General features: G+C 45.2%; 1 protein-coding gene across 8 annotated transcripts in view; it reads right to left on the bottom strand.

Moving 5' to 3' along the window:
* Positions 1-9,755, bottom strand: part of LOC309537091 (lethal(3)malignant brain tumor-like protein 4) — a 61,933-nt gene extending 52,178 nt beyond the window's left edge. The window contains exon 1 of one of the 8 annotated variants that reach the window (XM_082231557.1): positions 9,616-9,755. The gene's annotated coding sequence lies outside the window, so the exon portion shown is untranslated. Of the gene's footprint in view, positions 1-9,189; positions 9,360-9,525 lie in introns of those variants that run through there. The other 7 variants (XM_082231556.1, XM_082231564.1, XM_082231563.1 and 4 more) reach the window with 7 other exon arrangements.
* Positions 9,756-14,714: the final 4,959 nt, after the last annotated feature.

Here is a 14,714-nt window from a genome sequence, read left to right as displayed (position 1 = left end):
GAGAGGGGTCCGTGCGCACCCACCCCTCTCGCTCTCCAGGCTTCAGGAAGCTATCCCAAGTCTTGCAAGCCCGGCGGGATGTCCCGCGGGCTCGCAAGGCTTGCGGGCAGCAGCCTGCACCCAAAAGCTGGGGACAGCGGGGAGGCGCAGCGCCACCATCCCGCTATTCCCCGACCTGATCTGGAGGCTGGCGGGGGGAGAAGGAAGCCTGCTTCTCCCCCCCCCCCGCCAGCCCCACAAGCTCGGGGGATAGGGGGATGGCGAAGCGCTGCCATCCCGCTATTCCCCGACCTGATCGGGAGGCTGGCGGGGGGGGAGAAGCAAGCCTGCTTTCCCCCCCCCCCGCCAGCCCCACAAGCTCGGGGGATAGGGGGATGGCGAAGCGCTGCCATCCCGCTTTTCCCCGACCTGATCGGGAGGCTGGGGGGGGAGAAGCAAGCCTGCTTTCCCCCCCCAGCCCCACAAGCTCGGGGGATAGGGGGATGGCGAAGCGCTGCCATCCCGCTTTTCCCCGACCTGATCGGGAGGCTGGCGGGGGGGGGGAGAAGCAAGCCTGCTTTCCCCCCCCCGCCAGCCCCACAAGCTCGGGGGATAGGGGGATGGCGAAGCGCCGCCATCCCGCTATTCCCCAACCTGATCGGGAGGCTGGCGGGGGGGGGGGGAGAAGCAAGCCTGCTTCTCCCCCCCCCGCCAGCCCCACAAGCTCGGGGGATAGGGGGATGGCGAAGCGCTGCCATCCCGCTTTTCCCCGACCTGATCGGGAGGCTGGGGGGGGGAGAAGCAAGCCTGCTTCTCCCCCCCCGCCAGCCCCACAAGCTCGGGGGATAGGGGGATGGCAGAGCGCCGCCACCCCGCTATTCCCCGACCTGATCGGGAGGCTGGGGGGGGGAGAAGCAAGCCTGCTTCTCCCCCCCCCGCCAGCCCCACAAGCTCGGGGGATAGGGGGATGGCGAAGCGCTGCCATCCCGCTTTTCCCCGACCTGATCGGGAGGCTGGGGGGGGGAGAAGCAAGCCTGCTTCTCCCCCCCCGCCAGCCCCACAAGCTCGGGGGATAGGGGGATGGCAGAGCGCCGCCACCCCGCTATTCCCCGACCTGATCGGGAGGCTGGGGGGGGGAGAAGCAAGCCTGCTTCTCCCCCCCCCGCCAGCCCCACAAGCTCGGGGGATAGGGGGATGGCAGAGCGCCGCCACCCCGCTATTCCCCGACCTGATCTGGAGGCTGGCGGGGGGAGAAGCAAGCCTGCTTCTCCCCCCGCCAGCCCCACAAGCTTGCGGGATAGCGGGCCAAGCTGTCCCTGAAGGAAGAGGGAGACGGAGCACTCCGTCTCCCTCTTCTAGCTTGGGATGGTTGCGCTGCCCCACAGAGGCTTGGGAGGCTGTCCCTGAAGGCAGAAGAGGGAGACGAAGTGCTCCGTCTCCCTCTTCTAGCTTGAGGATGGCTGCGCAAACCTGGGGGGAAATCAATTTTTTTCCCTTGATTTCCCCCCCCAAAAAATAGGTGCGTCCTATGGGCCGGTGCGTCCTATAGGGCGAAAAATACGGTAGATATTAACACTTTTATCATGGCTAAAAGATTATTGGGATACAATTCAGCCAGATAAAAACCATCATCCTGTAGCATAAGGATGTAAAGACTAGAAAGGCTAAACAGAAAGTATGTGTGTAAGGAGCTAAAAGATTCCATGGCAGCTGATCAGTAGTTAAGGATAGAAGTTAACCAACTTTTAATGGTTTGGATAGAAGTGGAACAGAGTTTGGGAATTTTAAGAACAAAATGTGAGCAGTGTATAAACATAGTTTGCGATAGGAGGCAGTGTGATTAAGTTGCAAACCTAAGAGCAATTGTTATTTTGGAAATATTACAGGACTTCTGTTGGTAGAAGTATATGTATTACTATGCATATTTCACTGCCCTTGACATTTTAATATCACATAATTAAAATGCTGAAATTTAATAGTATTCTTTGGTGCGCACCAAACTTGTTTGTCTACCTTATCAGAAGTGATCAAACATTAAGGTTAAGGGATGACTTTCACTTACTAACATACTTCAGAAACAGACAGATTTTAATTTGAAAGCAAGTTAGTAACACAAAAGTATGTTTCTTTCCAGACAATAAGAACGTAAGAGTGCAGAATTAGGCATGTCATAGCCCACTAAAATAAATGAGATTAGGTGCACAAAACTCAGTTATAGGATTGGGCTATGCTACACCAAAAACTAAAACCATGAGTTAATACATAGTTGAACACCACATTCTCTTATTATTTCATCTAACTGATGTGCTAACATAACCTTATATTCAGTACACTTAAAATAATTCTAAGCTTGGAAGGTCATTATAACTCTTTATCCAAAGCTCAATTGTACTATTTTGAGTAAGGGAACAAAGTTCTTTGCTCTACCCCTAGGTCTGAAGGTCTTTCTGACCCAATATAACTACTGACAATCATGTCGCTTATGATAGGTTGAGCTACTTCAGGCTACCTGGAAGCCCTTTCTGAGTCTGCTGAACCAAAAACAAACTTCCCAGCCACCAGTAATGACAATATCTTTATCTCGTCATAGAGAAATGAGTAAAATAACCAGCTACTACAGTAGCCTTAATAATGTAACCTGGTAAAATACATTTAAGTGAGAAATATGCTTATTGTCCATGATAACAACTGAATGTAATGTGCTCTCATGTACATCCCATTAAAATTAACACTGTCATTTACTTCGGCAATAAAAGATAATATCATTCATAAAGCAAGAGATTCCTGCTAATCAGAGCAAATGAAAAGCAATATGCACTTTGACAATTTATACTGGAATTCTTTGGAGCTTCAAATATAGAAACCATATGTATATTTTACAAAAATCATATTTTACAAGTAGTCAGTTTTGGAAGGAAACATTTGTAGATTGAGAAATTACTCAGTTCAATGATGTCCACATATATATGTTGGTTGTTCATCCAATTCATTTCTGAGGGAAAACTGGCACTCCTTTACTGGCAATAACTGTTAGTTTCACCCATATACCCATCTCTTTTGAGTTATACATGTAATTATTTTGCTAGAACTCTCTCACTAGGTTCCAAGGCCATTCTTTTGATAATTTATGATTTGTACATATTAAACATTCCATTGCCCATCAACAGATGAAACATGGTTTTCCTAGTCACATCATCAGAAAAAGCATAAAAGATAGATAAGAGAAAAAAGTTAACCTGACAGGAAGTATGAGTTGTTTATCACAAATGCCCATTATCATGTAACAGTTTCCACCACTGTATACTTTTCCATTTTTGATTATGAATAACTTGAAGGTGCTGATACAATAGCAGTATAATGTTACATTAGAAATTGAACACAAAGGACTTCCGGGGTTGACGCGATCTGGGAATGGCGGATTCCCTCCGAGCTCCGGAGGGAATCGGCTCAGCAGGGGACGGGTCTTTGCCGTGCCGGCGACACGGGGACCCTTAAAACCGCAGGCGCGGAATGCCTGCGGACTGAAGACTCGGCGGGTGCCTTAAGCGCCCCCCCTGATTCGCGAAGAGCCTTTTTAAAGGCTGCGGAGGGGATACGGGGGGTGGCGCGGCACTGAGAGTCCATCGCTACCTCTGCTGAGCGAAGCCGCGAGCCATGACCGGAGAGCGCTGACTTCCTTCCTTGAAATTCGGCTGAAAAAACAACCCGTGAGTAATTTGGACTTGGCTTTTAAGAAATTTATCCACTGAATTTGAGACGATCGGGGGATGTGCTAAAAGGAAGTCCGCACCCCCTACCTTGCAGACGATCTAGAGCAACGAAAAAAGAACTAAGCTGGAGTGCCTACCCTGTAAAGGGTGAGTTTTAAAAAAGACAGTAACTTCCAAGATTTGGAAATTTTGAGCAGGAGAGAGGAGTGTTGGATGTTTTATGTTCTGTTGTAAACAACCCCCCCTCCCGGGCCCGGGAGCGTCCTGCTTTGGAGCTGGTTTAAGAAGTGCAGAGTTTGACAGCTGTCAAAGCTGTCAAACGGACTGTTAATAGTGGAAAATTGCTACCTAAGTTACCTCTGGATTAAAAAGAGTTACAATTGATCTAAAATTGTTGGAAATAAAGAAACAATAACAAGACAGAGGACTGTTGGGGAAAAGAATACTAAGTAACCAGATTCCCTCTAGAGGGAATTCTGTGGAATTACAATGGCTGTGGATGGAAAGATACTGGGAGAAATCGAAAGGATGTTTTATTTGGTTGGAATCTTACAAGAGCAGACTACGGCTATGAGTGAACAATTGATGACCTTGACTTCTGAAACAAGTAGTCCTGCTGAATGTAAAGAGGACCTCAATGAGAAAGAATCCACAGCTGAACCAGAAATGATAATAAAAGCAGAGGAGAAGACAAAACAAGAAAGAGAAGAAGTGATGTGGGAAAATACTGAGCAGAAGCTGACGCCTGTGGAATACAAACAAGGAGATTATTGGAGTAAATCTACTATAAATCCACGAAAGATGCAGAAGACGAAAGTGGAGGCCCTGGGAGTCTATGAAATTAAGGAATTTAAAATAAAGAAATATAATTGGGGCCTCCACATAGACTCTGACTTTGATTACCTTCAAGATTCATGCCTTGTGGAAACTCTTCAGCAGCTGTTTGCAAATATGGGAAGAGACTTTGGATTGATGGTGAAAGAACTCTTTCGAGATGTGACGACTGGCATAAAGGGTTACCAACAAGACCGGCGGAGAGGGACTGAAAGAGACTGGAGGGCCTCGGACGTGAGGAACCCGGGCTAAGAACTGTTATTTTGGACATGCTTTGGGAAGGGACGCAAACCGGGGATGGGAGGGAGGGAAAAATTAAGTTCTAACAACACTCATGATTATGCGATTTGGCTAAAAAGATCATTATTCAAGACAAAATGGGAAATCGATGGAAGGGAATTGAGGTCCAACTTAGAAAAAATTAATTTTGTTTGCTTTTATAAAAGGACTAATATTAGGACAGGGAAATGCCAATTTGCTGACATAAATTTGGAAATGGGGATGCAAGGGAGGGGGTAGGGGGAAGTCAATGACCAGGGTTAGGAAATAATATCTTCGGGAAAGTATATATGTTTGTTGTTGTTTTCTTTTTTTTTCTTTGTTTATGTGTTTATTTGTTTTTTGTGTTTTTGTTTTTGTCTATATAAAATGTGAAAACCCAATAAAAATTTTATAAAAAAAAAAAGAAATTGAACACAAAGCCTCATCTCTCTTTCCTTTCCATTCTATCCTATGCATGTTAACTGGGAAATAAGTTTAACTGCTGCTCAATGGAGCTTATTTCCAGATAAGCACATAAAGGGTCAAAGTCATACAGCACAATCCAAAGTAAGTCTACTCAGAAGTTACATGAGACCTCCTCCCAGGTAATGTGTATAAGGATTGCAGCCTCTGTCTTTCAGCTTTTGCAGTGGGGGTAGGAAGGAAACCTGTGGCCCCCTATACACTGTTGGACTCACATCAACCCCAGCCAACATGGCTAATGTCAGAAATAATGGAGGATGCAGGCTCCCCATCCCTGTACTACACAGTCCAGTAGTCCATTCTTCTAATGTTTGACAAATATGCTACAAAATAAAAAAATCCATTATTCTCAAGAATAATTCACTGACAAAAGAAACAACTAACACTGAAACTATACTTCTAACGTCTCCAAAATAACTGTATAGGTGGGAAATAATCTGAAATGATGAAATTATCATACAGCATACTATGTGAGGGATATGAACAAAGGATGACCACATTACGATGTGCTGACTGAACACGCAGATACATAGTAACTTGTTTCAGACAGAATGCTAAACTATTATTTGTTTAGCTTAATTCTGACTTGTTTGTACATTCAAACCCAACTAAGCTCATCAACTATGATCTGAAACCATGGTCAGAAGGTAACTTGCGTATTTCACTATGAACATGGATTCTAGGAACATGCTTCCTACCATCAATATGTGGGGGAGGGGGGGACTTAACAAAGCTATAGTTAAATAACCAAACTTTTTATCAGACTAGTGTCTAATCAATCCATGGCCCCATCCAGAGAACTCTGCAACTAACTTTTCTAAATTGTAGCTACCTGCACAAACTTGCAACACAAGCTCCTCCTACACATGTACTATTGAGCCCATCCTACAAGTAAAAAAGTTTTTATCTTAATTCTGAAATCAAATTTTCTACAGTATGCCCCGGAATATCAGTAGCTGGGCATGACAAAAAGAGAGCGTTGTCACACTTAGGTCCTGTTTATGGGCTTCTCACAGACATCTGGTTGGCCAGTGTGAACAGAATTCTGGACTAGATGGACCTTTGGCCTGATCCAGCAGGGCTGTTCTTATATTCTTTCAATGAAAGTCTCAGGGGGAACCTCTGCACAGCTCTTTGTGCCATAGGCCACAAGGAACACTGTATTCCCCCACCCCACCCCTTCCCACAGAATCAGGAAATACACAAACAAACAGGCAATTCTACCAGCAAAATCAATTTACTGTACTGATTCTATTAGCACAGGCCATTCACATGGGCAGAAACAATAGAGATTGAAGGGTGGGAATAATGTCCTGCTAGAATGGCCTTTGCTCCTTGCTAATTCCCTGTCTCTACCTGCTATTATCCCTTGCAACTCTAATTCTTATACAATTATTTCACCACACTAGAACTTCTGCATGCATGTAAACCCATTCATTGCAAGAATGATTTCTACAGGATGAGAGTGAAGTTCAAGAAAAGTTTAGTTACACCTGATTTTTGTCATAGCCCTGTAACTACTTGCCAAAGAGTGCCAATTGAGGCTCCTTAAGAGGAAATGGCCACAATGCAAATGCACATGTATAAGCATTTAAGCCCCATGGAAATTAAGGGCTTGATTTCACAGAAGCTCTATACTGGAACATGGTCAACTATTTCAAAACATAGTATGATTTTGGCTGAAAACATATAGTTCTATAATTCTTATTAAAGATCTTTGCAAGCAAGAAAACAGCTTTCCCGGCCTATCTCCTGCTTTAAAGTAATTCATTTTGAATGTACACTTAGGGAGTGTAAAGGTACAATTAGAGGTTTTATTCTGCTATATATTAACTCCCAAAGGGACTACAATGGTTTCAGCAGAGCCTGCTGAAGATTATTGACTTCTTCCACCAAAAGTCAATAATCCTGCCAAGACAGGATTAAGCACTCAAAGCGCTTAGAATATATTTTCTCAGTAATCTTTACAATAGCCTTGTAAAGTACACCAGTCATATAATCATATTGCAGGAAGGGGGCTAAGAGATAGTGACTTGTATAGGACTACATATTAAGTTAGTTGGTGAAATTTGCACCCATTACTTCAGATCCTGCGTTAATGCAACCTTTCTGTGGAATTATCTGGCCTATCAGCAGAGGAGATGGGGATGAGGAATGCATTGCTTATTCTTTCCTGAAATTCAGAAGTGCACAGTGGCATTAGTACAGACTGTTGCAGCTGGCCAGCCAGGATCCACATCTGAGACATCTTCAAGGACAAATTATATATTATATTTTTTGCTGTAAATCTAAAATTCTTTAAGGGTACATATAATGTAATATGTGAAAAAGACAACCCCTTCTTTAAAACCATGTTTCATAGTACTGTACACTAATCAAAGAGCCATGCAGAATTGGCTACAGCTCCCTAGAGAGTATACACTTTGTTGTGAACAATGGGGAGTCCTGTGACACTTTAAAGACCAACAGGTTTATTATGACATAAGCTTTTGTGGCCCAGAACTTATTTCATCAATTGCCATTCTCAGCTAGCAGACATACATATATACAGGTGTAAAGAAAAAAAAAGTAAACAATAGGACCATTAAATGCCAGAGGTACAATCTGTGACATGTATACTTTTGAGCTCTGCAGTTTGGCCCCACTGTTTACATTTTTTCTGTACACCTCTGCACTAGTCAGATCCCATCTGAAGAACTGTATTCAGTCCTGGACATTGCACTGGAGAAAACAACTCCTGTGAGGAAAGGTTGAAGAAACTGGATATGTTGAGCCTAAAAAAGAGAAGATGGAGGGAGAAAATGATAGCACTTTTCAAATACTTAAAAGGCTGTCATGTAAAGGAGGACAAAGACTTGTTCTCTGCTCTTCAGAAGGAGTAGTTCTAATGGGCTTAAGTTACAGAAGGATAGATTTCAATTACCCATTAGGAGAAACTTCTTAATGGTAAAAGTAGTCGGATAATGGAACTAATTACATAGAGGAGCAGGCAGCTCTCCTCACTGGAGATCTTCAAGACTGGATTGCCCTCTGATTGGGATGCTCTAACTCTGGATTTCCTACAGCGAGCAGCAATTTGGTCTAGAGGGCATGTAAGACTCCCTTCCTAACAGCCCTGTGGCTGTTTGTGCCATATATGCATTATTATCCGTGCAAGTAGGAGGAGATGGAGCACTGCTCAGCGAAAGCACAAGAGCTGCGTGTAGAAGGCCCCAGGTTTCAATTCAATATCAACAGACAGTATAATCTGACCAGGAATATAGGCAGCTCCCTGGGGTCACAGTTTGCAACAGTTCCATACAACAGGAATAGCCAGGAATAAGACACTCTCTCTCAACCCCCCCCCCCACATAATAGTTTTCTCTCCATATTTTTTTACACATCAGGCAAATACGGGGGGGTGGGGGTGGAGGGGTAAACAAAACCTCCTGTCACAATAAGTCTTTGAAGATGCCACCGGGCATTTGCTGTTGCCTGACTGTGAAACATTAGACACCTCTCAACTTTAAATAAACAAAAACAACCTCCGGGGACTCCAAGGGGACTTACTCGCAGGTAAGCAAGGGTAAGCCTAACACAGCCACCCATCAAGACCTTTGTTTTTGTTTTTGGGTGGTTGTGGGGTGGGGCGGCGGAGGTGGTGGGGAGGGGAGAGAGGGGAAACCTCACCCACCCTCCCAAGCACAAAGCAGAAATTATGGGATGGGGAAGAAGGAAGATGCGGCGGGTGGCCGGGAGGGGGGGTGGCGAGCTGAAAGGAAAGACAACTTGGCATCCTCTTCAAACTTCCCCACAGGACTTGGGGAGCGCGGCGGTGTCCGAGGCGGCCACAGAGTTAAATGAGGGGAAGGGGCAGTTTCCGAGTCCCGGGTCGAGGTGGGGGGTTGGGAGCCCCCACTCCGTCGCTCGCTCATTTACCTACCAACTCACTCCGATTTGGGGGGGGCGGGTGTTGAGCGCACTTAATAGGACAGACCCCCCCTTCCTCCTCACTTTCTTCTCAAAATGGCGGGAGGAAGCGCCGCCTAACGGTGTGTGCAGCGCACGCGAAGCGGCGACGGCGACGGGGGGGGACGGACGACGACGACAAAAGACGAGGGCCCCCCCGGCCCCCCCCCATGCACAAAGTAATCCTCTTTTCCTCCCATCCCCCCCCCAAACTGAATTCGAAGTACAAAGAGGGGCTGAGAGCCTCCGCTCTTTCCTCCCTGGCCGACCCCCCCCCCCCGCGCACTCCCCATCTCTTTTCCCTACTCACCTCCTCCCCTCGCTGGACTCTTCTCCTTTAAACTCCCACAACAATTCTTCACCCGCCCCCCCTCCCTCCCTCCTTCCACTCTTCCCTTACCGGAGCGGTGCTCGGAGCGGCCAAGGCGCATGCGCGCAATAACTGGGGCGGCGCGGGCCGTTCCGGCCGGTTTGTGAGGGAACCCGAGGGATTGAGGCCCGGAGTGGAGGCGGCGGGGCGCGCGAGCGAGAGGATGAGGGTGGGAGGGGCGCGAGGCTCAGGCGGGAGCGCGCGCATCGGCCGGCTCCTGGGGGGCGGCAGGGGGATGTTTTGGGCAGGCGACTTGGGAGGGGATTTTTTTTTTTGGGTGACACAAGTTGCGACACAAGCACACCCACCCACCCCTGAATCTTGTGGGTATGGGGATTCTGGCCCATAGGATGTTGCTGACCTACAGCTCCCATCCTTCCTGCCCCATGGTCCTGCTGGCTGGGGCTCATGGGAGTTGGGAGTCCAACAGCATCTTGTGTTGAGAGGGGGGGAAGTGTCCCACACAGGGGTGGCTCGTTCTGTTTGGCCGCCTGAGGCAAAACGGGAAGGTGCCATCGCCCCGTCCTGCCTAAGCCTCACTTACTGGGGTCATGAGGCGGCAGCTTTCAGGGGTGGTCTGGCAGAGATCTGGTGAGATCTCATGCAAGCTACATGAAATCTTGCAAGAGATCAGGAGTGCCGGCTTGGCCCCGCGACCGTGGGTGCCTGGGGTCGTGGGTGCCATGCAGCGTGCATGGCCCTGGCACTGAAATTGTGAGTGCCCAGCTCCTTCATGGGGAATTTTGTGGCACCCAGGGCCCCAAGGAATGGGCACCTATGCAAGAGATCCGCAAGATCTCACGGAAGCCGCCTCTGTGTGACCCCAGCCCATGGGATTCTGCCTTCACGAGCAGGCCGGCTCTGGTTGCAGGTTTGACATCCCTGCAAGAACAGCAGCTCCTTTTTCAGTTTTTTTAATGTGGCAACAGGATTGGTTTAGACCGCTTTCCCCTGGTATTGTATCCACATGCATGTCATACAGTTATGCTTGTGAGTTCTGATGTATTACTTGTCTTTAAAAAGGGTTGGGATTTGATAATGAAGAAAATAACTTGCAGGGTTTATGTGTTCACATCCAACGCCCCTTACCAAATTTGCACCCAAGGCTGTTTTTGCATCTACAGCAGCTTTTATGATTCAATAAGTCTTGTCATGCGGTCATGATTGTCTTGCCACTTTTAATGCATAGTATTTTTGTTATCTTGCCATTTGTTCAAGTTGTTTACCTCCATAATTGGGAACACTTTATTGCTCAGTTATGTCTGAATGCTAAAACAATAACAATATTTTCCCCCAATAAAAAGATTTTTCTCCCATTGGAGTTGTAAGACACATCTATAATGCAGGGAAAAATAAAGCCTCAAGCAGGCCTGAAACTGTTACAATTTAAATGAAAATGGGATCGAAGGAAGATGATACATGAGAAGCTAAATGGCTCACATGAAGTACATGTTAAACTAGTCTTGATTGCTAGAGTGAGATACTTTTAAAACCTGCTATTAAAATTCACTAAACGGGAGCACATATTTTGCCTAATCTGCATATCTGATTTGATGTTAGAATCATAATTCTGCTGATGGTTAGGCAGCATGCTGGTACATTTTAGTTGCAATCCTATACATGGGGGGAAATTCCATCAAATTTAATAGGAATTACTGGCAAGTAAAAGACTAAACAACAACAAAACATGCATAGCACCACACTGGTGTAACTCATACAACACACAGACACACACATCTGCATGCGCGCACACACGTTTATGGTGTCTTCTGCTCTTAAGGCTGCAATCCTGTATCCGTTTATCTGGGGTCTGTGGGATTGCGCTGTAACATTTATTAATTTAAATATACCCACAATGGATTTATTAGTGGCAGTTATCATCAGCCTCCTTCGGTCAAGTTCATCAAACTGAGTTAGTCTTATCCATGTCAAAGTTGCTAATTTGTCATTGAACCAGACAGAGATCTCACCAATGTAGGGCAGTTTATACCATTTTTCTGTTTGTGTGTGTTTTGTTCGTTTGTGCCACTTCCCACCACAGGGCTCTTGAGTCAGATGAAAACAAAAGCATATGCTTCATACCTGGCCAACGACATTGTGGTTGGGCACATGCGGAGATCACAATCACCACTTCCTTCTTCATTCACCTGTGTGCAGGCATGGATAACATAATAAAGAGAAGGGATTTCAAGTGTGTATCAAGTAACCACACCCACCCCTGTGGACAGCAGGATCTAGAATCAATCTAGATTGAAAGCAGTATGTTGAGGACTAGCACGAATGATTGCAGATTGAGAAAACCTTCATTTTTGTGCTACAAACAGGTTAGTGTATACACAGTCCGAGTCAAACCATTGGTCCATCCAGCTCAGTATTGTCTACACTGACTGGTAGTGGCTCTCCAGGATTTAAGATAGGTTCTCCCCCAGCCGTACCTGGAGATGCTCCCTACCTGGAGATAGGACTGTGACCTGCATTTACAGCAGATGCTCTACCACTGAATTATGGCCCTTCCCCATATTCCATCCTGCCTGCTCCACAGAACCACTTAGCTGCATTTTCCTATACTAGATAACCCTTAGGGGTCCCTTCCAACTCTGTGATTCTGTGGTTCAGACCTTCAGATTATGGTCAGTACAATCCTTCTAACCAGGTTTGCAAAGCCATTTCAAAGTGCGTAACAGCGGCCACTCTAACGAGGAAGTTCACAACGTGTGGAACTTTGGCACAGCTTTGATAGGTTTTCAAAGTGGCTTATGTTAATACAATACGAAAAATTTAATTTGGGTGGTGTGTGTGTGTGTGTGTCTTGTAATGATTTTGTCCAAAATAGCTCATTCTAGATCTTCTGGAAAGTGACAGCTTTATGGATAGTAGAAAGCAATGTGCTTGCTGAGGTTTTATACAGTGGTGTAGCAACAATGTCATAACGGCTGTTCGAAATAATTGCTCACATACGTCTTCAGGCTTCATCTTTTTAAAGCTGTGGCGCGGTGATAAGAGTTTAGCATAATGCATCCAATTTGATGGACAAGTCGGTGTCGCTCACCTCAGCTGGTGCTACCGCAAAAAACCTTTACTTTGGTATCACTGAATTAAAAGAAGCAGCTTCCTTTTAGAGTCCAAACTTCTGTTTGCCCATTTCTCCCCCAGCCAATGGATTCCCAAATGAGCCCTGTTTTGATTGGAGTGACCGGAGTTGATCTTCCTTTATCTTTTGTGCTGAAAGTGAAAGGATTGATTGTAACTGAAATAGTACAACAGGCTTGCCATGAGTATATCTAGTATGCATAATCTACCGAAGTCTGTCAGATAATTTAGCATTCCTGTTGCTTTCCAGTTTGTACAGCTGCAGATAGATTGTATTTGTTTATATGTTTTGAAAGATTTGTATCCTGCCTTTTTGTCCTGTTATGAGACAATCAAGGGGGATAATTTTTTTGGGAGGGGGGACATGGAAGAAGATACAAGATGGGTAGGGATAGAATACTCAGGTATACACTTCTATCTTTAAATGTTTCAATGGCAGACATCACAGTTCTTCAGGAACATTCTCCAAGCTAATCTAATATATATTTATTTATGGAAGCTGTTCCGGGAGCCTTTCCAGCTGAAGAGCAGGATAAAAATGCTTTCAATAAAATTACTGAATAGACAACAAGAAATGCATGTATTTATTATGATTTGTATACAGTGCAGTGCTAAGTAACTGTCCTATTAGTGCAACAGGACTTAATCCTGCAAAAGGACTTATTCCTGCACCTTCCCCTTCCCTAAATCTGCTCCAAAGGTTTTGGGGGAACCTCAGAACAAATATAGGGGCACACAGGGGGAGGAGAGGGGGGAATGTCCCATCTCACACACTTAAATTCTTGCGATGACAACATACTTAACACTGCATTGGATACAAGTCACAGTATATATGCATAGCCCAGTTTCTACAAAGGGTCAAGATGGATATACAGTGGTACCTCTGGTTACATACGCTTCAGGTTACATATGCTTCAGGTTACAGACTCCGCTAACCCAGAAATAGTGCTTCAGGTTAAGAATTTTGCTTCAGGATAAGAACAGAAATCTGGCTCCCGCGGCGCGGCAGCTGCAGGAGGCCCCATTAGCTAAAGTGGTCCTTCAGGTTAAGAACAGTTTCAGGTTAAGTACGGACCTCCGGAATGAATTAAGTACTTAACCCGAGGTACCACTGTAAAAGAATACCACGATATGTTACAATGAAATGACATAATAAAACAGCAAAACACACCAGAATCTATATAGAACAAATCAAATGCCAGTTAAACCCTCAAACTGCCCAAAAGGTTGATATGAACATATATGCTAAAGGAGGGAATTTAGGTGCCACTACTGGAAAGGACTTCTATTCATGTTCCCACCTATCTAACCCTGGGCATGGGCTGCACCTAGAGAAGGATCTCCCATTAATTGCAGGAAGGTTCATGTGAATGTTATGGCACAGTCCTGGAAAATAATCACGATTTTTAGAGAGATGTGTCTCATTTCATGGTAATTGTGATGCAGAGATGATTTTATAATCATTTAGGGATGTCTGGTGTGCTGTGTAAGTTAGGCAGAATCTAAGAATGAGGACCATTCAGCACCAGAACACAATATGCACAGTTAGGACCATCAAACACTGCAAATTTGATTCAATATATAATTGCGCACACAAAAAAGTAACAAAGTAAACCATCTTCTATATACAATGATAAAATGCAAGGTATATTAAAAGACAGAAGTGAATACAACAGGCAAACTATTTCAGATTATTCAAATGAGGCAAACTACTCTTTCAGTTGCTCAACAGCAAGATAAAACAGCGTCTGAACACAGTGACAAATTACAGCATGTATTGAAAGACAAATGAAAACACACTCTCCCAGACAAGCAAGCTTTCAGTTGGTTGCAATATATTTGGCAACTGAAAGTTTTGTTTATCTGCAACAGGTTGTTAAGTCACTTTTTCTTGTGCCTTTCAATATCCTGTCATGCACATCTCAGTCTCCAAACTGAAGAAGACTTCCAGGGTGTCAACACATGCCTCAGGTTCCGTTTCCTTAGAATGAAGGTCACTGGAGCCTCTTTATGATATATGGTTTTATTCATATGTGTGT

This window comes from Podarcis vaucheri (genome assembly GCF_965113315.1).
Source record: "Podarcis vaucheri genome assembly, chromosome: 7".
Classification (NCBI taxonomy): Eukaryota; Metazoa; Chordata; class Lepidosauria; order Squamata; family Lacertidae; genus Podarcis; species Podarcis vaucheri.
The sequence above is the reverse complement of the archived record's forward strand: the minus strand, read 5'-3'. Positions and strand labels throughout refer to the sequence as shown.